Raw genomic sequence first — 26,391 nt, forward strand, 5'->3', positions numbered from 1 at the left:
GTTCCAGACTGAACCGCCTAGAGCCGCTCTGCTACAACGGCCTGCTATATCATCCCAAAATAGGGGGAGAGTGTTACGGGCATAAGTGTGGTGGGGTGGCAGTCATTAAAAGATTGGCGTTTTTCGATATGGCGAGATATTTCTACGAATTCAGTCACAAATTTCTGCTCTGAATGTGCAAATATTTTATGATCACCAAGGACACCTCGCAGATTTTTACCGTTGAATTACTCGTGCCCTAAGTAAGACGTACCTCGTGCTCGCGGCCTACAAAGTGGCAGTGTGAGAGAGTGAGGTGGGCTGGGGTGGGTGGGGCGGCGCGGGCGGCACTTTACATATTGCAGGCTGCCTGCCTGCCTCCCAGCCGCGGAGACGCCTCACAATAACTCGGCTCCGCTTTGCTCTGGCGTCGCGACTTCGCGGAGTCTGGCGGCACGCGAGGAAGCGCAGGTGCTGCTGCAATACGTCACAGGACACAAGGGCCATTTGCTTCCTTCTGAGACACGTCTGGAGTTCAACTCTGATGAACAAATATTGAACGTCCTTGCTCTGCTACACCAACCAACCACATTTTATTTACACTACTTACTGGCTATTAAAACAACTACACCAAGAAGAAAAGCAGATGATAACAGGGTATTCATTGGAAAAATTTATTATACTAGAACTGACATGTGATTACATTTTCAAGCAATTTGGGTGCATAGATCTTGAGAAATCAGTACCCAGAACAACCACCTCTGGCCGTAATAACGGCCTTGATACGCCTGGGTATTGAGTCAAACAGAGCTTGGATGGCGTGTATAGGTACAGCTGCCCATGCAGCTTCAACACGATACCACAGTTCATCAAGAGTAGTGACTGGGGTATCACGACGAGCCAGTTGCTCGGCCACCACAGACCAGACGTTTAGATTGGTGAGAGATCTGGAGAATGTGCTGGCCAGTGCAGCAGTCGAACATTTTCTGTATCTAGAAAGGCCGGTACAGGACCTGCACATGCGGTCGTGCATTATCCTGCTGAAATGTACGGTTTCGCAGGGATCGAATGAAGGGTAGAGCAACGGGTCGTAACACATCTGAAATGTAACGTCTAAGAGGTGACCGAGACGTGTAACTAATGGCACTCGATACCATCACGCCGGCGGATACGCTAGTATGGCAATGACGAATGCACGCTTCTAATGTGCGTTCACCGCCATGTCGCCAAACACGGATGATACCATCATGATACTGTTTACAGAACCTGGATTCATCCGAAAAAATGACGTATTGCCATTCGTGCACCCAGGTTCGTCGTTGAGTACACCACCGCAGGTGCTTCTGTCTGTCATGCAGCGTCAAGGGTAACCGCAGCCATGGTCTCCGAGCTGATAGTCCATGCTGCTGCAAACGTCGTCCAACTGTTCGTGCAGATCGTTGTTGTCTTGCAAACGTCCACCTTTGTTGACCCAGAGATCGAGACATGGCTGCACGATCCGTTACAGCCATGGGGATAAGATGCCTGTCATCTCGACTGCTAGTGATACGAGGTCGGTGGGATCCAGCACAGCTTTCCGTTTTACCCTCCTGAACCCACCGATTCCATATTCTGCTAACAGTCATTGGATCTCGACCAACGCCGGCCGCGGTGGTCTCGCGGTTCTAGGCGCGCAGTCCGGAACCGTGCGACTGCTACGGTCGCAGGTTCGAATCTTGCCTCGCAATCGCGATAGGCTACAATCCGACCTTTATCAAAGCCGGAAACGTGATGGTACGCATTTATCCTCCTTACACTAGGCATCACAACAACGTTTCACCAGGCAACGCCAGTCAACTGCTGTTTGTGTATGAGAAACCGGTTGGAATTTTTCCTCATGTCAACACGTTGTAAGTGGCGCCCCCTACGCCAACCTTGTGTCAATGTTCTGAAAAGCTAATCATTTGCATATCATAGCGTCTCCTTCCTGTCGATTAAATTTCGCATTTGTAGCACGTCATCATCGTGGTGTAGTAATTTTAATGGCCAGTAGTATAGCTTATCTGATGATTAGAAGCGCGTCTGTCTAACCGCCATCTTCAGTTCGCGAAATACATTTATACCTTGAATGAAATTTTCACTCTACAGCGGAGTGTGCGCTGGTATGAAACTTCCTGGCAGATTAAAACTGTGTGCCGGACCGAGACTCGAACTCGGGACCTTTGCCTTTCACGGGGAAGTCCTCTACCAACTGAGCTACCCAAGCACGACTCACTCCCCGTCCTCACAGCTTTACTTCTGCCACTAGAATACTTGCCCGCGAAAGGCAAAGTTCCCGAGTTCGAGTCTCGGTCGGGAACACAGTTTTAATCTGCCAGGAAGTTTCACATTGTACCTTCCTCACTACAACTTATTATCGGCTACATTTTTCAACACTGCAGTTCCAAATATCTCTTTCGGCTACTAAGTTCTATACTTGCGTTTAATTAATGGCTAGGTACACTCTTGTTATGTAACTTCACGATACATAAATATACCAGTGGAGAGAGGTAGTATCTAAAAATAATTATTAATGTGAGTAGAGCTGCTGCAGTGTTCAAAATAGAGTGGATAAAACGATATATTGACGGAGATATAAATGTACTGCGCCGGTTGAAGAGGTATACACCTCTTGTGTCTAATTGACACGGGTGATAATGGGTGCACATTCGATTGCATTGACACGGCTTCAATCCGACCTTTATCAAAGCGGGAAACGTGATGCTACGCATTTCTCCTCCTTACATGAGGCATCACAACAACGTTTCACCAGGCAACGCCAGTCATCTGCATCGGAAATGCATATTTGTTGTATTATGGGCATACGCAGCGTACACCGCATAGCAACAACGAAGCTCGTAGTAATCATTCAAAGTGACGACCGCAAGTATCAATGCAAGCACGGCAACGGAAGCTCAAGTTCTGTCGCCAATATCAATGCAAGGATGGCAACGGCAGCTAAAGTTCTGTCGCCAATATCAATGGAAGCATGGCAACGGCAGCTAAAGTTCTGTCGCCAATATCAATGCAAGCATGGCAACGGCAGCTAAAGTTCTGTCGCCAATATCAATGCAAGCATGGCAATGGCAGCTCAAGCTCTGTCGCCAATATCAATGCAAGCATGGCAACAGCAGCTAAAGTTCTGTCGCCAATATCAATGCAAGCATGGCAACGGCAGCGTAAGTTCTGCCGCACTCTGTTAAAGATGCCTGATACCTGTTCTACAGAGAGAGAGGCAACTTGCTTACTGGCAAGCGATCTTCATCCTTTTCTACGGGAGTTTCGTACGCTAACGTATTGATGTAACTCCAGAGGAAAAAGCACGGCGATCGCACTGGCGTGGGGACAGGATCTTCTCTTTCAGTCCAGCGATGAGAGTACGCGTTGTTTTTAGTCCTCGCAGACATTAGCATCAAACTGGGCTGGTAAGCCGTCTTGTCGAAACTATATCCATTCGCGGACAACAAGGGGTACAGTGTCCAAAAACTGTCGACGCACCAGGTAACGAAGACCAGTCAAACGGGGAGGCAGCAAATATGATCCTATTAGGTAATACTGGGCGATATCCACCCATACGATGACAGCGAATCGTTGCTGGTGGCCACCGTTATGGGTGGCGTGGGGATCGTCCTCACTCCAAACATGTCTGTTGAAGCTTTAGAAAAAACCATCGCTGGCGAATAAGGCTTCATCTGTGAACATTACAAACTGTATGAAGTTCGGCGCTGGAGCACTGAGGTGGATAATCCATTGCCAGAAGTTAATGCGGATCTCAAAATCCGTTAGCCCAGTGCTTGCATCTGTTCCATAAGTGCTCTCCACACTGTATCCTTCTGTGTGTGTTCGGACATGTCTTTCGAGGGAACCTCGGCTAGCCCTATGTGGCATGAACGATCCCCATATCTCATAAGTTAGTATCCATCGAGACAAATTTCTTCCTATTATGATGACACCTGTTCTCTGTACAGTCGTGCTGCTCTACGCGGATTACATCCTACCGCACCGTCCATTAAATGCATGTGGGCAAACTGTCATAACTAGTAACGTTCCATCTTTGACTACACATCATGCACGGTACACCATAACACTCCTTACAATGGACATTCACAAGCTGTCTGGTGCAATGGACAACCGATGCAAGTGGTGGTGACAGGCTAATGCACCGGTGCAGTGCATGTGGTCGTCACATGACATACGTTCTATGAGCTAAGTTGTATACAGATGCCTGTTTGGTGGTCAGGAGTGTACGTTATTTATCACTCGCTGCCTTTTCCAGTATGGAACAGACAACCAGGATCTTTGCAAGAGGAGAGAGCGGCAGAACTGCATGCGCCGTTGCAGTACATGACGCAAAAGGTTTGAGACACACTAGTGAGTGTGTGTTTGGGAGGCGCTAATTGTATCACTTTTATCAGTTAAGGTAAAGGACCTGGTTCAGAAACGACCAAGGCAGACGTTATAAAGGAAAATCTTTATGATACCTCTGACAGTGAAATACATGTACAGGTAGTTGAGCCGTACGTGGCTCGTGTTCGTGCCATTTCTTACTTTATATTCTTGTCTTTACCGTACTGACACCTCGATATGTTGCAGCCTTGCCTGCCCGTGAGCGGCAGCAGCAGCGCTTATCGATATCGGCCCTGCCGTATTATGTTTGCTGGACTGCTATTACTTCCCGGTCGTCGCGTGTTGTTAGTTGGGAGCTGGCAGTGTTCGAGTTGGCACGCGGCACAAGTTCAGTCGGGGCGCGGCAGCAGTGAGGTCCGGACTGCCATGACTCACCCGACGGTTGCAGACACACATGATTGGAGTGGGGACGACTTGGTTGGTCGTCGGTCGGTCGTCTTGCCGGGCGACGTGTATTTGGCCGGCGATCACTTATCGGTTGGCTGTGTGTGCTGCCTCGTGATTCGTCCCTATTATTTTACAGTCATTGCCGTTAGCATTGTCTAGTTCTTCGTGCAAGTGTTCGTGAAACTGTGTGTAGTTTCTGTGATTTTGACTGACAAGCTATTTTAAATGTTGTCGGCGTGCTGTCTCTGAGGAGTCGGTCGGTTGTGCGTGGAGCAGTGAGAAATTCTCGTCGGGGCGTAGTTTGGCTGGGGGCTAGCTGGCGGTCTCTACACGGTGTCGGAGAGTGTGGGGTTGTTCCCATTGCTACGAGGTCCATGGCTCACCGACCCTGGACACGAAAGTTGAGTTTTAATTTAACCTACCAGTAATTCAAGACGGTGCACATTGTGTCGTTTGGAGTTCGTTGTCGGCTGTTGGGATATTCCCGCGAGCAACAACGTGGTTTTCAAGTTGGAAAATTCTATCCACCCTCCGGTGGAGTTTCACTGTATTTGGATATTTGAATTGAAGTACACCAGCGGAGTCTTCTGCCTTGTGGCCGTTAACGTTCCGGTCACCTGCCCTGGGCGTTGACGTAAATTTAAGGCAGTGTGGTTTCCTCACCGTGTTGTTGCTGTCCAGCACTGTGAGTAGTTTGACAGCTCCGTGTATGATTGGCCGAGGGCGCCAAGATCTTCTACGTTGTTCCGTTGAACTCCCTGTTGTCCCCTGGTCGGGTGAGGTGGAAGTTATCTTGTCGATGGGTCCGCTGACTGTCGGTCGGTCGGGTTGTCGTCGGATGGTGATTGGTTGGCCCGACTGCCTGTCTCACTTAAGCGAGCGTTAGTGTTTGAATCACAGAATTCGAACATCTGGGCGCACTTGTGTGTACTCCCTTTTTAAAAAAAATGTTCTTGTTTTCAGTACTTGTATGGCTTCTAGTCGGTTTTGTGTTTTAAATTAGAGTTGTTTTACTGTTAAGGCCTTCAGCCTAGTTTTAAGTACTGTTTCACGTAATCCCTTTGGCATTAAAAAAATTGAAATTTTAAGTCTTCGGCCTTCAGCCGATTTGAATCTAACTTGTTTACTTCAACCTATTGAATTTTTAAGTCTTCGGCCTTCAATCGGTTTGAGTTTCAGTTATTTGTTCTTAAGGCCTTCAACCTAAGTTAAAGAACTGCTTCACGTAAGGACTTCGGTATTTTTAAAAAATAATGTTTTTGAGTTTTAAATGTTCGACCTTCAGCCTGTTTGAATTTAACTTGTTTACTTCAGCCTAACTAAACAATTGTTTTAAGATAAGACTTGCCTTTTAAATTTCTAATTATGCTTGCGTTTTAAGTTATTAGCCTTCAACCGTTGTTAAATTAAAGTGGCTTTCCGCTGGTAATTAAGTCCCAAAGGTGAAAGCTGTGTGCTAAAAAATTTTTTTTGGGCTCTTGCAATGTTTGATCAAATAACAAATTTGTGTGTTCGACTGTAACTGACAGCCCCTTATTTTGGCCACTTACCACAAATTTTTCTATCTGTCCTGTCCTGCGGGTTAAGCAGGGCATTTCAGTAGTGTTGTTGCTAAGACTGTACGGAAGGAAACCCCGACGAAAACTTAGGGGTAGAGGTGGGGGTAATAACTCAATTAATCTAATGCAGATTGAACAGTCCTGTGTACAAAGCATATACTGGAGTACACAGCAGTTGAAGTAGTAATGTTGATCAGCCCTAACCAAATGGACTTGGGTATTAATAAACAGCTTTATATGTATTTAGTCCTTTACTTTTAGTTCACTAAATAAAAACAACATCATCAGGTGAAAATATAACTAAAATATTAGAGCTAAAATCTCGAAACTTTGTACCTGTAGATGTGGCTTTTAGTGCCACGAAACCGCCGATTTCTAAAAATAAAGGACTAAATACAAAATGGTTCAAATGGCTCTGAGCACTATGGAACTTAACATCTGAGGTCATCAGTCCCCTGGAACTTAGAACTAATTAAACCTAACTAATCTGGAAATCACACGCATCCATGCCCGAGGCAGATTTCGAACCTGCGACAGTAGCGGTCTCGCGGTTCTAGACTGAAGCGCCTAGAGCCACTCGGTCACACCGGCCGGCAACTAAATACAGCTGAAGCGGTTTATAAGTACCTAAGATGATTGTTCACAGATGTCGTTGCCCTACCTACAAGGTTGTTTGCTAAATGGAGTTGTATCGGTGACGGAACTTACAGACACGATTTTCGTGAATGGGCAAGTTAATGTAGCGTAGAGGAGCAGAAAGGTTATAGAGGACGTAATATCGGCATAGAAGACACCGGAATCACACTTGTTTTCAAGACTATTCCAAGAATTAAATGAAACATGGCAGTTGGTACCACAGCGGAACCAGCGAGAGGGACTATCGATTTAAAGATGCAGTGCTCGTTCAAGAGGATGAGGCGCCTGCAATCAACGCCCGATTAGCTGCACGTGAAATGAATGTTTCATAGATTACTGTGTGATGAGTATTACGTGGAATGTAGTTACACCACTCCCGTCCACGGAAAGTGCATGCGTTGACGTCTGCGGACTTCGGACCTCGTGTGGAGTTTAACCAATGGTTTCGCCATCCTCTTACATTCGATACTTTTCCTGCATATGTGCTTTTCACAGGTGAAGCCTATTTCATGAAAGATGAAATGTCAAATAATTGTAACAGTCATGTTTGGGCGATGAGGGAGCTACAGTTGTGAAGAGCGGTCAACACAGATTATCATTCAACGTGTGGTTAGACAACGTCAGTAATTACGTACTAGGCCGGTGTCTCCTTCCTCCCTGCTTAAATGCACCAGTGTACACATTGTTTATTAGAGACACACTACCCATGTTCTTAGAACACATCCCACTTGTTGTTCGTCGATGGATGTGGTTCGAACAAGACGAAGCCCCACCTCGCTTTGGACTGTCCGAGCAAAGTGGCGCAATGGTTATCACACTGGCCTCGCATTCGGAAGAACGGCGCTTCAAACCCGCGTCAAGCCTTCCTAATTTAGGGTTTCCGTGATTTCCCTAAATGCTTCAGGCAAATGCTCGGATGGTTCATTTGGAAGGGTACAGCCGGCTTCCTTCCACATCCTTCCCTAATCCGATGGGACCGATGACCTCGCAGTTTGGTCCCCTCCTCCCAACCAACCAACCAACGAACGTAGGACAGAGCATTCGTTAGTACCTGGATCATACATTCCCTGAAAAGTGTATAGACGAAGGAGATCCTGTTTCTTGACCTGCTGTAATCCCACTTGACTTATTTTTGTCGGGGAGTCTGAAAAGTATTGTGTACAGGCGCGTATCGAGTCTGAAGAGGATCCACTGGTAGGAATACTTGCTGTCTGCGACGCTGTTCTTACGACACCAGGGTATTAAAATGGGTACGACAGAACGTTGTGCGATGATGCCTTGCTTGCTTTGACGTTGGAGGACGCCATTTTCAACAACTGTTGTAAATGTAACGGCTTGTGAAACTTGTGCGGGTAAATTGACTTCATTACTACTGTCTCATAGACTTCGGATTTTGGGCCTCTCTGACATGAAGTTACGTGCTTCGTCACTACCAGTTCATCGACAGGGGAAATTATACGACGGTATTAGGTAGTATTCAGATATAATTCTGTACGTATGATCACTGTTTGGAAGTTGGCGTCCTTAGTTTTAGCAGCGCCGAGACTGAAGCGGAACTTGAGTAGATCTTCACTTACACCTTCCAACTCGGCCTTTCTGAACTAGAGTCCTTTACATCAAATGGATACATTTATAGTGTTGGTCACGAGGACATCATACGTCCTTCGCGTCGATGAATTTTTCATAGAAAAAATTTAGAGGTTTTTCTATAAACTTCTCGACCTTTAAGAATACCCTCGAATGTTACCAAATGTTTTTGGATTTTTTAAGATGTTCTCTATTGTTCTTGAATACAGCTTGTAAACAGCGCATATATCATTGTACCACACTCTCAGAAAACCGCCATAATTGATGAGTTGCACAAGGAAGAGAAAAAGTGCAGCGGCTAATAGAGAGAAACTACGTAACGAGAGGATGATTGTGAGAGCGAACAATTTTTTGTAACAACATATGATGCATTTGAACGGACGAATAAGAACATCGAGAATGTGTCACGTGATACAAGTGGAAGAGAAAGAATTAAATCCGTTGACACAATGATGAACCAAGACTAAAGGTAAATTCCCAAAGATAACTGCAATTCGCTCAATGTCCCCGGTATGTCCTAGCCAAAAAGTTTCTAAACATCATAGAAGATGAACTATTAATCAGAAAAGAAAAGGAAAATCAGTGTTCGTACTAAATTCTAATCATTTTATCTGACTTACCACTGAACTTTAAGAGGCTGAAATTTTCTATGAGATTAGTGTAAAATACGAAAGTTAGTAAAGCTCAAGGACGAACTTTACTTTTGTTGCGGAATGAGTTTAAAGCGATCGTGTTTCTCGCGCAGACACTATACGAAGCGTTTCCGCATGTTGGACAAATATAACTTACTCGTCATTGCACGCAGAAGCAAAACACCAAATGAGATGATTAACTGCACATTTTTCCCCATTCAGAAAACAAATGGAAGGAAGGCCAAGCATCGCGGACGCTTTGAAGCGAGCAATGGTGTATAAAAAGTGGCTGGTTGCTGTATTTCTTCAAGTAGTTCAGACCACTGCCACAGAGTTCAACCATAGTTAAGATGGACAAGTTAATGATGAATGTTATTGATTCATTGAAATACAAATTTAGTTCCTCTGTTAACATTGCCCCTTGTTAGGTTTCTTTTTAATCTCTGAAGAACCTTTCGAGTGACTGCGTGACTGTCAGCCTCCTTTTTTTCGGAAAGTGTAAAACATACCTCATGTTATATAGTTAGAGTATATGCACATGTAGTGATGATAACTTCATGTGCCAGGTTACACATACTAGGTGAACACGGAAATCTAAGATACACGCTAACGATAGCAAAAGCATCGTACTAACAGAATCTAGATCAGCACTCGCCTTGCTAAACCACAACAACACTGGAAAGATGTATTACTATGAAGCACATAGAACAGTGGGCGCATTTGAGAAGTTAGTGACAAACGGCAAATCATTATCTGTAGGCCCGATGGTCACTGTAGGATAAAGGGAAACTAATTTCTAGATAGTATAGCCAAACGGACAGCAAACAATGGCGAAAAACATCTTAAAATACCACCAAATGTAGGATAGGTAGATTCCTTAAAAACTAGGGGTCAGCATCAAACTATTTTAAAAGCGGTAATACCAGGCAGACTACGGTGAGTTAAGAGCTGATACAGATAAAGTTTTGTATCCATTGTAGGCATAGCCTATAGTACCAAAAAGCTTCAACCACGCATGTTCAGACAGCATATTCACGGCATTAATGCTATAGGATAACCTCTTCGTAAATGTGGTTCTGCGGTAGATGTAAATTGGAGGTAGTAAAGGGTATAGCAGTCGGTCGCAAGTAAAGCTTACTGCAAATCCAAATTTCGGTCACTGTATGACCGTCTTCAGTGCCGTAAATGTAATTTAGAACATTCAGGCCACTTTAATGTTTTAACTCACAATTACTGCACTGACCATGGTCACACAATGACCAAAGTATGTATTTTCAATAAACATTATTAGCGACTGGCTGTTGTACCCTTTACTACCTGAAATAAATACAGTCGCTGGGCACATCTGCTTCCAAATGGAATCAAATCTGATAATCTACATTGTTTTTACACCTGGTGGCACCAAAATGTCTTCTTTCATCTTTTGTTCTGACACTCCTGGTGACAAGAATTTACGTGAGATATTCTTTTATCCCACGTAAACTTTTGTCACCAGGAGTGTCAGAGCAAGGAGATGTCTTTTGCCATACGCGGGAATGCGGAACAGATTAACTCCTGATGGTGGCACCTATGACATCAAAAACTTTAATTTTTAGATGATTAATAAATAGGAAAAATTTCTTTGCCTGAGTGTTAAATAAAAAAAGGCACTTAAACCACTGTCATTTATTTATCATCGACAAAATTATTTCTGAAACGAAACAGAACAAGAACGAAATTAAAATCATACAAGATCATAAAAATAAGTTCGTCACAATGACATTTAATGGCAACTGTTTTAAAAAATCGGTAACTGGTTTTTGAAATATAATGTAAAAATTGTCTTTAGAACAACTAAAGCGCTGAAATATCTACGTTGGGACACAAGAATGTTCACAATAAAACGATCTACATGCGCCCTCATGTTTATAAAGTTACATGTGGAGACTAAAAAAATTGTGTCAGGCACACAATGCAAAATTTTCGAATACGCTACCGAAAGTATTCACATATTCGAGTAACAAAAAGGCTTTTGGGTTTCACCTAGAACAACGATTCTGTTAAAAATAAAGGAGAAAAAGTAAATGGCACTACGAACAAAAGGGAAGCCTGTTAAACCTCTTACAATTAGAAGAAATTGAAATTTACGCAGACATGAAGAACAAGCCAGAGTCAATGCTCAACGTACAGTGTCAAGTTAATCACAAAACGTATTTCAACATTTCCAGAGACACTGTATAATAACTAACAATCACGTTTGTGTACTTAGGTTCTGATAACTGACCACACAATTTCACACTATTTTACCTCGCTTTTGTTAAACGCTTTCTGTTTGTTTGCTCAGTGTAAATTTTGAAGTTAGTTTTTTACCAAATTCCCTACGGGCAAGATGATTGGATCTTTCAACATTGCTCAGAACTTGACGACAATGCAGTATTGCCTCACTTTCTTGTGTGGTGTGTGGCGGAGGGTAACACTCCCGGTTCCCTCTTTTCCTGTTCCAGACGCGAATGGCTCGCGGCACGAATTATTGCTGGTAGGTCTACATGTTGGCTCGAATCTCTGTAATTTTTGCCTTCATGGTCTTTTCGCAAGATATACGTAGGAAGAAGCAACATGTTGGCTGACTCACTTACAAAGAAACTGAAATAAACTAGGAATTTACCACATATCTCAGTTGTAATCAGCTCATCAAAATGTTTCAAACAGACTGAAAAATTTCAAAGACACAAGACTAATAAGCAGAAAATAATTATTTAAATAAATGTCAATTTTTAAAATATCACGTTTTTAAATCGCACTAAAAAGTATAAAATAATTCCTCCTGGTTCCATACAGATTTCTAACCCCCAATGAAGATAGTTCTGTGCGTTTGGCCGCGAATCATCGTCATGAAAGATCGGCCGCCTGCCCGCAATTCTCTTCATTTGACACCACTTCGAGGACTTGTGCGTCAATGATGATGAAATGATTTTTAATACAACACACACACACACACACACAATGCCGACCCAGCCGGGGATCGAACCTAGGACTTTGTGATCGAGAGTTAGCTACGCTAACCACGAGACCACGAGCTTATGATTACATGTAGTTGGATGTAAATATTTAATAGCTGTGAAAATACTGGTGAGATTTAAAACTAGAAACGTTGGGCTCATCCAGTACATCATTTATTCATGAATAGTTTACCTCATTATTATCTATTGCATGCGCACCACATTTTTCGTTTCAAATAGAAGATCACGCTTTCACTTGAAATGAAGTACTCGTCAAGAGAAAGTAACCAGATTGATATGTCTAGCTGGATATTATTACCTGTTCTACGGACTGAATTTCCTCATAGCTAACTGATCCATCTGAGAAGTTCGCTGATATTTCAATTGATATTGTCTGTTAAGTGATTAAAATTTCGGAGGCAGTATCATCTACACGATGCTGAAGATAGAGAGGGCAGGTAAATGCGATAACTGTCGCACAATCACCTTAATAATTCAGGCAAGCAACATCAAATTTGAGGATCTGTTAGATGAAGATCGTTTCTTTTTTAGGAAAGTTAATGCTACCAAAGAGACAGTTCTGATATTACGATTGGTAATAGATGAAAGACTTACGTCAAGATCTGTCCGTAGGATCTGTGGGCCTAGAAAAAGCATTCGGGAGTTTCAAATACTGCAAAATGTTCGAAATTCCCAGGAAAATAAATGTGGGGAAAGACTGGTAATTTATAATATATCCAAGAACCCAGAGGCAACAATAATACCTGACGACCAAGAATTAAGTACTCGGTTCAGAAAGAGTGTAAGACAGTCTTTCACTCATATTGTTCAGCCTACACTTGAAGAATACAAGAAAGGTTCAGAAGCCGGATTAAAACTTAAAGTGGAAGGAGTAGCACAAATTAGATTATCGATAAACACTGTAGGCCACGGAGTAGATGAAGTGAAGGAATTCACCTGTCTTGGGAGCAAATTAGCATACGACGGAGCAAGAAAGAAGGATACAAAGGTAAAGAGGGTATTCCTGGCCAAAAGAAATCTACTAGAATGAAACATCGGCTTCATGTCGTGGAAGAAATTTCTGAAAATACATGTTTGGAGTGTTGGAAACACGTAAAAGAAAATGAGCAAAGTGTTTGAGATGCGGTGCTATAGAGATATTTTGAAAATTAGTTCGACTAATAAGACAAAAAATGAGGATCTCTCCAGAATTAACGATGAGACAAGGGAAGAGAAGAAGGGACACATTGATAAGACATGTATCACGATGTCAGGCAATATCGTCCATGTTACTTTAGGCAACAGTGGAGTGGTTGGGTTATTTTGGGGGAAGAGATCAAACAGCGAGCTCATCGGTCTCATCGGATTAGGGAAGGATGGCGGCCGCGCCCTTTCAAAGGAACCATCCCAGCATTTGCCTCGAGCGATTTAGGGAAATCACGGAAAACCTAAATCAGAATGGCCGGACGCGGGATTGAACCGTCGTCCTCCCGAATGCGAGTCCAGTGTGCTATCACTGCGCCACCTCGCTCGGTAACAGTGGAGTGCAAAAATTGTGGGAGGAGCTGCAATATATCCAGCACATAACTGAAGACGTTGTCTGCAACTCTGAAATGGAGAGGTAAGCTACGGAGAGGAATTTTTGGCGGGCCCTGTCAAACCGGACAACTGATAATTCACAAAAAAGGTGATTAATGTAGAGCTTGCGCAACAAGGTCATACTATATTACAGGCCTCGTGATGCCAATCAAGTACTACTTCAGCAGCTGTAGATGAATTTCCATCTGGGGTAACTTACTTAGTCCTGTGTGTCACCGAGCGAGGTGGTGCAGTGGTTAGCACACTGGACTCGAATTCGGGAGAACGACGGTTCAATCCCGCGTCCGGTCATCCTGATTTAGGTTTTCCGTGATTTCCCTAAATCACTTCAGGCAAATGCCGGGATGGTTCCTTTGAAAGGGCACGGTCGACCTCCTCCCGCATTCTTCCTTAATCTGATGAGACCGATGACCTCGCAGATTGGTCTCTTCCCCCTAAATCAACCCAACCCCTGTATGTCAGCAAATTTCGATAAAAATCGCAAAACCACGTTAGTTACAGATGCTTCATATCTTTGCACAAGATCTTACCGAGAGCCCTAGAAAATTTGGGTCGCTTCTAAAAATGTAAAATTGATATGCAGGTCGAACAGCTCTATCCGGTCAGTAGTTGACGACACGGCTGTGGCAATAGAAGACAGCGAATGGAAAGCTGAAGTTTTAAATTTCGTATTTAAGGGAGCATTCACGCAGGGGGATCGTACAAACATGGAGTGGTTTGACTATCAGACGGACTTTCGTGTGAAGAACACAGTAGACTAAAAGGCAGCCCTTGCATAGATATACAACTGAAAGAGCTGAAAACAAATGAGATGCCAAGTCCGGATGGAATCCCATACCGGTTTTAAAGAAAGTACTCCATGGCATTGGCGCTCTACTTAGCTTGCATTTATCTCGAATCTCTCACCCAATTCAAAGTCTCAATCGACCGGAAAAACGTTCAGCTAATTCCTGTATATAAGAAGAACTGGCCCGCAAAATTACAGACTAATTTCGTAATATCAGTCTGCTGCAGAATTCTTGAATGTATTCTGAGTTAGCGCATAATAAATGTCCTTGAAACGGGAAAGCTTCTGTCGACAAATCAATAATTCTTTAGAAGGAATCGCTCTGCGAGACTGAGTTTGCCCTTTTCACAAGGTCAAGTGAACCATGGATGAAGGGCAACAGGCACATTAAATATTTCTAAATTTAAAGAAAGTATTTTACACGACACCCCACAGCAGACTGTTAACGAAGGTCCCATCATATGAATTAGGTTCCCAGAGATGTGAGTACCTCGAAGACTTGTTAAGTGACAGAATTCATCCATGATAAAGTTCACGACAGTTTTAAAACTCAGTACGTTGTCCTCTACCAGCGAGTTCAACACGGACTGGAGTATCGTTAGAAGTGCACGAGGGAAGTGTGATAGGACCGCTCGTATCCTCTGTAACAGCGAACAGCATGAAAAGCATGAGCAGCAGTCAACGGCTGTTTACTGATTACATTGTGGCGTACGGGAATGTGTCGACGTTGAGCGGTTGTAGGAGGGTACAAAATGTGTTAGAAAAAATTTCTAATTCGTGTGATGAATGGCAGCTTGCTCTACATATATAAAAATGTGAATTAATCCACATGAATTGGAAAAAAATGCGGCTGTGTAACAGCGTGCTGGTTGACAGAGCCACGCCGAACAAATATCTAGTTGAAACTTTGCAGAGGGAAAACGTTGCAGAGGGATGTAAAATGGAGCGGGCACTTACGGGAGGTAGCAGGAAAGGCGAATGGTCGACTTCGGTTAACTGGGAGAATTTTAGGAAGGTGTAGGTCATCTATGGCAACGTCCTTGCCGCAGTGGGTACACCGGTTCCCGTGAGATCACCGAGGTTAAGCGCTGTTGGGCGTGGCCGGCACTTGGATGGGTGACCATCCAGCCGCCATGCGCTGTTGCCAATTTTTCGGGGTGCACTCACCCTCGTGATGCCAATTGAGGACCTACTCGACCGAATAGTTGCGGCTTCGGTCAAGAATACCATCATAACGACTGGGAGAGCGGTGTGCTGACCCCACGCCCCTCCTGTCCGCATCCTCCCCTAAGGATGACACGGCGGTCGGATGGTCCCGGTAGGCCACTCGCGGCCTGAAGACTGAGTGTGTAGGTCATCTATAGACGAGATCGCGTAAATAATACTAGATCCATTACTTGATAGATAAATACGCCCATGGTAGAGGTAGGCTACCATTCAGATTTGGCTCAATAAAAGTTATTCTTTACCAAGCACAACGCGTTTCAAAATTTCATGATCAGATTGCAGCTGGAAATTGACGATGGCAGATATGTACGAGCGTACATAACTATGCATCTAAGTAATCCAATATACAGAAATACATTAAAATGAAAGTACTAGTACAACCCGTTCTTGAGTACTGTTCGAGAGACTGGCATCCCTATGAGGTCGGATTAAAGGAAGCCATCGAAGCAGTTTGGAGGCGAGCCGCTAGATTTCATACTGGTAGGTTTCATCAGCACCATTGTTAACGGAGATGCTTCGTGAAGACAAATGGGAATCCCTGGAGAGAAGACGACGCTGTTTCCGCGAAACATTGTTGAGAAAATCTGGAGAACCGATATTTGAAGCTGACTGCAAATGATTCTGCTTTCGCCAATGTACACTTCGCATGAGGACCCCGAAGGTAAGAGAAATTAGGGCTCATAACGTGACATGTAGATAGTCATATTTGCCTTGCTCTGTTTGTGAGCAGAACAGGAAAAGAAATGACTGATAGTGGTATAAGATACCCTCTGCCATGAGCCATACAGTTGCTTTTGGAGTATATATTTAAGTGTAGATGTAGATATTCCGTAGGAACGGATTGTCTCTGTAATGCATCCACGTTATACTCACCGTCGCTCTTACCAGAAATTTGAAAATGCTGTGTCCTGCAGAGATACGAGAAATGGCCATACATCTACATCTACATTTATACTCCGCAAGCAACCCAACGGTGTGTGGCGGAGGCCACTGTCATTACCTCCCTTCCCTGTTCCAGTCGGGTATGGTTCGCAGGAAGAACGACTGCCGGAAAGCCTCCGTGCGCGCTCGAATCTCTCGACTTTTACATTCGTGATATCCTCGGGAGGTATAAGCTGGGGGAAGCAGTATATTCGATACCTCATCCAGAAACGCACCCTCTTGAAACCTGGACAGCAAGCTACGCCGCGATGCAGAGCGCCTCTCTTACAGAGTCTGCCACTTGAGTTTGCTAAACAGCCCGCCGAGCTGCCTGCAACTCATGCAGCACGGAGGTAGGCTCCCGTCCAGAGAGAGCGCCTCAGTGCAGGGACTAGTTTATGGTTCCGTCACCCGTCAATGAAATAGTTCCATAATTGTGCATCCATCCACCAAACGCTCATGTTTGAGGAGATACGGCTCCTCTTGACCCTGTGTTATGGCAGCATTTCAGCACCGTATCAAGGCAGCATCAAAACTGTATCAAGAGCGTGTCTACAGTCGCTTCCAAGGACAGAAGAACTGGTCATTCTATGGGTAATGGTAACTATCGCTCACTGGATTCAGGACTAGACCAGACAGTCAGATTAGTACAAGTGACCTTTAAAATGCTACCGCGCACCTGACGAAGCTGTGCAGCTGCTGCGTGCAAGCAAGCCACCGCATAACAGCAATTGCATTCGTTGGTAGAGCATTCACTTCCTGCCTCATCTTCTTCTGACGGCAAGTACATTCGGCGAACAAAAAAGAAAATTTGTAGTTTTCACAGTAGTTTCCTAAGTACATTTGCCCTTTAATGCTATGTGTGATGGTCATAAAACGCCACCAAAATGATACCTTTTTGAAGTGAAAGATGTTGTTTCAACACGTAATGTTTCAGGATTTAGCAGATTTCTGCATGCGTTAGACGCCACAAAACGAGAATAAGCTACTTGGGTGCTGAGCTTCGGCTGTGTTACACCAGGCAAGCCTCGCAACGTATGTTCAGTAACATAATTAGGTACCGATGCCACAAAGCAAACATTTCTCCGAAATCTGTCATACATCCTCTGTTGGGCGTGGCCGGCACTTGGATGGGTGACCATTGACCAGACGTTTACAGTTGGTGAGAGATCTGGAGAATCTGCTGGCCAGAGCAGCAGTCGAACATTTTCTGTATCCAGAAAGGCCTGTACAGGACCTGCAACATAAGATCGTGCATTATCCTGCTGAAATGTAGGGTTTCGCAGGGATCGAATGAAGGGTAGAGCCAAGGGTCATAACGTCCACTGCTCAAAGTGCCGTCAATGCGAACAATAGGTGACCCAGAAGTGTAACACACGGCACCCCATACCACCGGGTGATATGCCAGTATGGCGATGACGAATAGACGTTTCCAATGTACGTTCACCGCGATGTCGGCAAACACAGATGCGACCATAATGATACTGTTTACAGAACCTGGATTCATCCGAAAAAATGACGTTTTGCCATTTGTGCACCCAGGTTCGTCGTTGAGTACACCATCGCAGGCACTCATTTCTGTGATGCAGCGTCATGGGTAACCGCAGCCATGGTCTCCGAGCTGATAGTCCATGCTGCTGCAAACGTCGTCGAACTATTCGTGGAGATGGTTGTTGTCTTGCAAACGTATCCATCTGTTGACGCATGGACCCAGACGTAGCTGCACGATCCGTTACAGCCAAGCGGGTAAGGTGCCTGTCATCTCGACTGCTAGTGATACGAGGCCGTTGGGATCCAGCACGGCGTTCCGTATTACCCTACTGAACTCACCGATTCCATATTCTGCTAACAGTCATTGGATCTCGACCAAAGCGAGCAGCAATGTCGCGATACGATAAACTGCAATCGCGAAAGTCTATAATCCGAAATTTATAAAAGTCGGAAACGTAATGATACGCATTTCTCCTGCTTACACGAGGCATCACAACAACGTTTCACCAGGCAACGCCGGTCAAGTGCTGTTTGTGTATGAGAAATCGGTTGGAAACTTTCCTCATGTCAACACGTTGTAGGTTTCGCCACCAGCGCCAACCTCGTGTGAATGCTCTGAAAAGCTAATCATTTGCATATCATAGCATCTTCTTCCTGTCGGTTAAAATTCGCGTCTGTAGCACGTCATCTTCGTGGTGTAGCAATTTTAATGGCCAGTAGTGTAGTTTAGAAGGTCTCTTGGAACTGGTAGCAAGATATGTTTCCCAGAGAAGGAGGGTTGTTTCTTCACAGCAGTCTCAGTGACTCACAGACGCTGTAAATCTAAGAGACTGGTGTGCAGCACGACCTTAGCGGTCACACTGCCGTGCCTTATGTCGGTTCTGCCGCTGTTTTCATCAAGTACAGTGCGTGAAACGGACATTAATTACTTATTATTACCATAACTAACCCGTATAATTCTGCTGTTACTCACAAGGGAAAGTATGATGCCAAGTTTCTGTGCAATATCCGTGTCCGCCTTTCGCGGTGATTGTGGTATGGTACTCGGCGCAAATGCATAGTAAACGTGACCTCACTCGTGAGACCAGTGGCGCAAAGTGCCGCACGTCATCTTTTAGCCTGCGGTCTTCCCAGTCTCCGCAACAGTGGAGAATAAATGGAAGCTGTCTGTAGTGAACTGCCCGCATGTCATATCAGCAAGCTATTCGTGCGCCGTTTTGCGCTCTCATCTTTCGAATCTGCTTTATACAGTGTTCACGCGACGAATGATGCAGGTTTACAAAGAGGTAAAAGGGTGATCAAAGATTTTATGACGTTTCTGCAAAGGAAGAGATGTCTTGCGCCACACTGATACAAAACGTTATTCTTTTCGTTTTTTTCGACTATTGTGTGCTGAAGTTTTGTCCTTATTAATTATTATTTTTATTGATCATAATATGTAGCATGATTTACAGTGAAACAAACAAATATACAACAACAAAGAACTTACCTATGTTGAAAAAATGTATCTAACAGGCGAAATAAAATAACTAAATGCTCGCTGAAGATAGCAAAAATGTTCCAACGAATGTTCACATACATGTTTCGACACAGAGGTCGTAAATCTTCCATTGTCTTCAGCAGAGATCAGTCTAATTCAGAGGTAAAATTACACCTCGACTAGATAATTGGTGACACTACGACTCATAAGGAGGAATGTCATCACTGGCTTTTCACGACGGCGAGATGGTAAATACACCGAAGGTACTTTTATCCTAGATTCTTCAACTTCATGTGGATTTGCATCAACCCACTTTTGCTGGTTACGAAAAGTGATGTTCCCATCTCGAGTGAAACTAAACTCGACTGTGAAAAGTAGCTTTGTCGTGAAAAGTGGTCCTTTACCACATCTTACAAGGAGTGGTCCCCAGAGGTGGGATCGACTTTTTGAAATCATCTGTAAGGTGATGCAGGTTAAGATGCCAAGTTTCACAGCCTGTAACCATTCACCCTAGTGGGCCCTCGTTTGCGAGTAAACGCCGGAAAAATTTCGGGATTTCACGTGAGTTTTTCAGCTTTAAAAAGGGTTCTTTAACAGACTGGCTGCTCAGCGTAACGTTTAAGACACAGGCCTCTTGTGTAAGAGGTTGAGGGGTTCAGTCTCGTCAGGTGCTCTGAAATTCTTTATTTATAAAGCTTAAACGAAATAACTTTGATCATCATTTATACTCAATTAATTCTATTCAAATTATTTTTTATTTCTGTTCCTTCGTCAATTTTTTTAACCAATATATTAACTTTTACATATTTCTCTAATTTTTTCTTTCTATTACTCTTTTTCACTTCGGACCTTTGTGCAAGTGAATTTAATTATTTTTATTTATCTGTCACGATATTTAAACATTTTAAACTGCAAACGTATCAGTTGAGAAACAAAAGACGAAATAATCTACTTACATTGACTATGCAATTGTGTGAAAAAGGTATTTTTTGTTACGAAATGTACAATTTTTGGATAGTTAATATGGTAAAACATTTAAAACATTAATTCTTATTCCAATGTGGACAAAGTTGTGCAGATGAAGCAAAAGAAAGGACTATAAATAAAGCGTAATTCAAGCAAAGTGAGGAATGGAAATGAAACAACACGGACAAAAATATAGGATGAAAAACCGGAAGAAATTAAATCAAATTTAATACATAAAATAATTAAAATCACACGCACAAAGATTACAAATGGAAAAAAATGATAGCAAGAAAAAGTACAGCATTTTAAAAAAGTTAGTATATTTATTAAAACTATGTGAAAAGCGAATGGAAAGAAAAGAAATACGTAAAACCCAATTAACTGAATAAAAATAATGGTAAAAGTCATTGCGATACATTTCTAAGAACAAATAATTTCAAAACACTTGATGAGATTCGAACCACTTTTTCCTTTTCTCTCTTCATTTTGTTCGTCATTGTTCTCATCATTTAATCTGGGAGGATCTCACATGACAACCCTTCAAGTTGACTCGTGGTTACTTCGCTCAGTTCTTTTTATTGCAGAGGGCAGTCTGCCTTCTGACAGAACACGAGCTACCGTGCTGGCAACTCAAAATTTCCAGTACCTGAAGACTGAACCTTAACCAGTTTGTTAAACATCCCTTTTTTTTAAAGCTGAAGAGCATCACGCAAAATTCCGCAATTTTTTCGTCGAATACTCTCAAACGAGGGCCCACCAGGGTGAATGGTTGCACGATGTGATGCTTGGAACCTTAACCTTCAAAACGTCGATCCCACAACTGGGACCTCTCCTTGTTCACAATATCTATTGGCAACACTGCATTATGGCAGGTTGATCTTGTGCCCAAAGTATGTATAGTAACTGTTCATGCAGGATCAACCAGACTGGAGGCCGAATAATTCAGATAGATGCTAAAATCATTTCTTCTCCAGTTCAGGATCTTCTTACACTCGTTGCAGTCCCCGCTCCTACACAGTGGAAGTACGAATGGTGCAGGCCGGCCACGATCCACTGTTGTTGGAGATACAGAGCCAGAGTCTCCTAGTGGCTGAAAAAGTTGGCTGAATAATTGTACGGATGGCATCTTGCCTTCTGGATATTTTTCAGCGTACACGGAACGAGTTTGACGGTTTCTTCCTAAAGCCAAACCATAACAAAAGATCATGTATGCCATTTCCCATGTGGAATAACAGGCTTCCATTATACCGGTAACTGCAAAGATAAAATTTTAATGCAAAAGCATTTGACAAACTTATCTAACATTAAGTGGCTCCATTAGAACTAACGCATGCACCGCACGTGTCCAGAACTGTGAATAAGGTTCATATGAAAAACACTAAAAGGTGAATGATTTGAGTAAGCCAGCTGCCTGTATAAAGTTTTATTAACAACCCTTTTCAATGGTTTCAACAATTGTAAAATCGTCCTCTTCAAAGTACATGGACCTACTTAGGAGTTTTTTCACATCATAGTTAAAAATAAAGGTGAAAAAGGATGTACAGAACCACTTGATAAAAATATACTAAAAATTACTTACACGTGAAATCACATGTCAAGTAACATGGTTTACGTGACTATCAGTAAAATCAGAATCGATTAAAAGCACTCCCATTGGACCTGGGCTAATGGTAAAAGTCTTCACATTAAATGTACATGGACAAAGTTGTCGCAGTGCACGAAATAGGTGGTGTACCTACTCGAAAATAGGTGTGCATAGCAGACACATAAGGTGTAAACATTCTATCGCCACATTGTATCTCGAAGGGACTGAGAAAATTTTTTAGGTAGAGAAATGGAAGATGAGAGGCAGGGAGGAGAAACTTTAAAATGAGTTATAATAGTAAAAAAGAGGACATACAGAAAGAAATAATATATTTTACAGAAAAAATAGAAATTTGACGAGGCTGAATGACAAGTGGAGACCTGTAACTACATTAACCGATCTGAAGTATCGGCTAAATCTTCAAGAAACTGTCGACTCGCAAGTTGCAGCTGATCATTTAACATGTTACCATCCCTACTGCGTGTATGTTTAAAAATTTCGAGTTCTTCACGTAAGTCGAATTTCCGGTCGGTAACCTCCTTTAATCAAAATTATGATTTCTGTTAGATCTTCAGGGGAATAATTAGTAATGAGTAAATGTTCGAAAATGTGAAGTGGTGCACATTAAACCCCTTTGTCCTAATAACGTTCTTCAAATCTTACTTTGATCGCACGGCCTGTTTGACATGTATGACAAGAGGAGTAATTATTACAAAACATTTTACAAACACCTGAATTGGTTGGCTGATTTTTTTCAAATCATTCATTTACGTTCATCGTTGCTGAACAGCATCTACGTTCAAAATTTTAACACTAACAGGTGTCTACTGCATTCCGTATCCGTGGACAATATCAGAGGTATGCGTCGGCCTTTGTTTCTTGCATTCTGTAGGACATTCGTGATAGCCAAGAGCTTCCAGTAGAAATTTAAGATGAACAAGTGCTCATAGCTCTTAAGATCACCCATGTTATAATGGACACTTTTTTTTCTTTTTTGGTCCATACTGCCACCACTCCAAATATGGCATACTTCTTTAAAAAACTCCATAGATTTAGAACTAAAAAGTGTTATCCATATTTACGTGTGATCGACGTACCAACAAATAGAGCACATTTCAATAAGTGTGCTTGAAATACAACCACAAGGCGTGGCCAACGTCAAATATCAGAATCTGTGAAGATCTACTGTAAGAGCTCATGCTGATGTTTCCAACTCCTGTGTGATTCACATGCTGACAAATGGAAACAAATAACAAAATTTTTGTTTGATGTTGCTTGATAAGGGCCAAGGAGGCGAAATTAGCTGATCGCTAGTCTAAGTATGTATTTCAAAACAGAAAGAACAGGCTCACGGAATTTCTGCAGTAATCCCTAGCATAAAAAACATTAGCGATTAATATTTGCTCCCCTCATTGACAAGCGTGAATATTTTCAGAAAGCTGCAGATGATGCAACAAAATGTTGCGCAGATTAAACTGATAAAATTCTGTTCATTGAACGAATGTAGGTAATCGTGTCTCGAGTTGCATTAAAGCACAGACATTTACAGCCTTTAAAAATATGCAAAGTTTTTTTTTTTTTCTACTAACGATATTTTCTTCTTGAGGATCAAATTTTGTTGTTCTCTCGGCGTCTCATCAACGACGAATTTCTGACGCTAAACTTAATGGTGTTTTCATTACTGACGACTCGTCAGATGGTATCGGAAGGATGGTTTCAAAACATCATCCCACGTTCCAACTAGGTGGAAAGTTACAATGTTACGTGTTATGTCAAGACGGCGTAAAATAGTTAGTTAATTATCTGCAAATACTAAATACCTCATAAATTTTCGTGCTCAAATTAGATTACTGGAGGGCATGGTAATAAAGGGAGGTCTGTTTGAAGATCAACAAGTTGCTGTGAACGTAATAAATAGCTTTGAGGTGGAGCAATGGTGAGGTTGCTATGAATGCTCGCAGTGTATCCGCGTGGATTAAGAAGGTGCTCAGGTCACGGCCCTTCCTGCAGATAACATTGGAGAGAAACCGCAGCGAGATGTAACTCAAGCATGCACAAAGGCGGGTAACAGATGTACACGTCCGAGCAGACAGAATTGTTTTTCGCAAGCCGGAACCGTTGTGCTCACAGGCGGCAAATAAAATTGAAACCCTGCTTCAAAGCGGCGCTGCGTAGGCGAAATCACATGCGCCAACAAGTTGTTGCACCGACTTGTCGTTTGGTGGGAAACCTAATGCCGAGGCCGCTTGCAAGAGCGACTGCTGTGACGTCACGCAGTACCGCGATGTCTCTGTGGTATGGGTCGGCCAGTAACTCCTTGCTCCTAACTGATCGCACATGCTGCTTATGAACTTTACGTAAAGTACAACTGCCATTGTTGACAGAAATATAGCATGTCGGCAATTTCGTCGTTAGAACAAAAAACAAAGAAGCGTCGCCGTACAGTTGTGATAGCGGTACCAATTTGTTTTTGTACATTACGTTACGACCCGTGAATGAAATGGCTTTGACTCTCAGCACTGCAATGTGCTTGGAATTTAATGCATGTTCTGGCGTAGCAGCTGTCGGTTTCCTGAGGAGGGGTGAGAGGGGGAGAGGGGTAGCGTCTGTTGGCACGCTCTGTGCGCCATTATTTCTTGAACTACGTGGACACATTTAACGCATGCCTGATTCTGCTTTTTTTACACGCACAAATGAAAGCACAGGATGCAAATTCTGTCAGGTTGCTCAAGTAATTTTAGAGATTTGTCTACAAAACCAACCGTTGGATAACACTTGCAACCAACTTACTTGACGGTCATTTAATCTATTTAGGAAGTAGCACTGACGCAGAGAACTAATTTTTATTCAGTTAAATAAACATCGTATATTTCTGCAAGAAAATCGCACTATTTTTACAAGAAGTAGGAACTTTGAAAAAAAATGCTTTATTATTAGCAAACACTTCGAACACTGCTGACAAATGAAAACTGAGTGACTCCAGTTCGACCATCCAAGATCTCATCGCAGGCAGATACAAGGCGTTTCAGATACAGTTCACCCCCCTCCCCCTCCCCCCCCCCCCCCCCCCAGGTTTTACAGACAATCAAGAAGAAGTAAGCTCGGATTTCATATCTCTTTATCTTAAAGATCAGGCTCTTACGTTGAAATTGGTCTTTTGGGCTTTTAACAATATTTGCTATTCCAAAACCAAAAATATCTCGATGCGAAAGTACAATCTTCAGGCTTTTTCGAAGAGACTACAGTATTAACAATGAAAAAAAAAATCTTGTTCATACCGTCGCACGATGAAATCTGAAACATAATCTGCTTATTGTCCTTAGCTGAAAATAACTGTAGATTCGCAACTATGCACTGCACACATGTATACACACTAATCTCAACCGAACATAAAACTTTCTCATCCGGACCTAGGAGCAGAAGCAGCGTTAGCCTGAAGACGGCGATCAGTTGGAATGCCGAAATATGGAATCGATTTGATTTCTGTATCCGGCAGCGAACGCAAAGAGACTTTCAAGACTCATTTCGCCGGGAAAGCCTACGGAGTCACATAATATGTCCTTGTCTAGTCTCGAACGCTGTGTCCAAATATATCAATCCCCTCTGAACAAATAGCACCATATTATCTATAGCATACCTATAAAGGTGTTGGGAAATCTATTGTCATCATTCATCACTTGTTGATTTAGATCGTCCAGTTTTTTGTTATAGGTCGTAATGTCTCACTCTTATAATAATTCCAACTTTCTTATCTTACGTTTCATGTGTATAATTGTTAACTCTTATCTTCTCCTGCTTATAAATATCCTTCTACACAGTTATCTCACAATGATCGAACCGAAGTGCATCTTTCTGATAGTTGCATCTCTTTAAAAAGCCTTCCCAGTTTGTTCAGTATACCTGTATATGCGGTAGACAATATCTAAAGTCATTGATAGGTATCTGATTTAGTCACAGAGACTCTCGTCTTGACCAAAAGAGAGACGCTAGACATTTTTCAACATCCTCATGTTTCTCAACGTTAGATCATTTAAATCCCGTATTCTTTTCGTGTAAGTGGTATCGTGATTATGTTGTTTTATTCAAGAGAGCAACCATATTACAGCGATTTCAGGCCGATAATCGTATCAGCATTATCTTCCCATTAGAAAA

The sequence above is a fragment of the Schistocerca gregaria genome, chromosome 4 (genome assembly GCF_023897955.1).
Source record: "Schistocerca gregaria isolate iqSchGreg1 chromosome 4, iqSchGreg1.2, whole genome shotgun sequence".
Classification (NCBI taxonomy): Eukaryota; Metazoa; Arthropoda; class Insecta; order Orthoptera; family Acrididae; genus Schistocerca; species Schistocerca gregaria.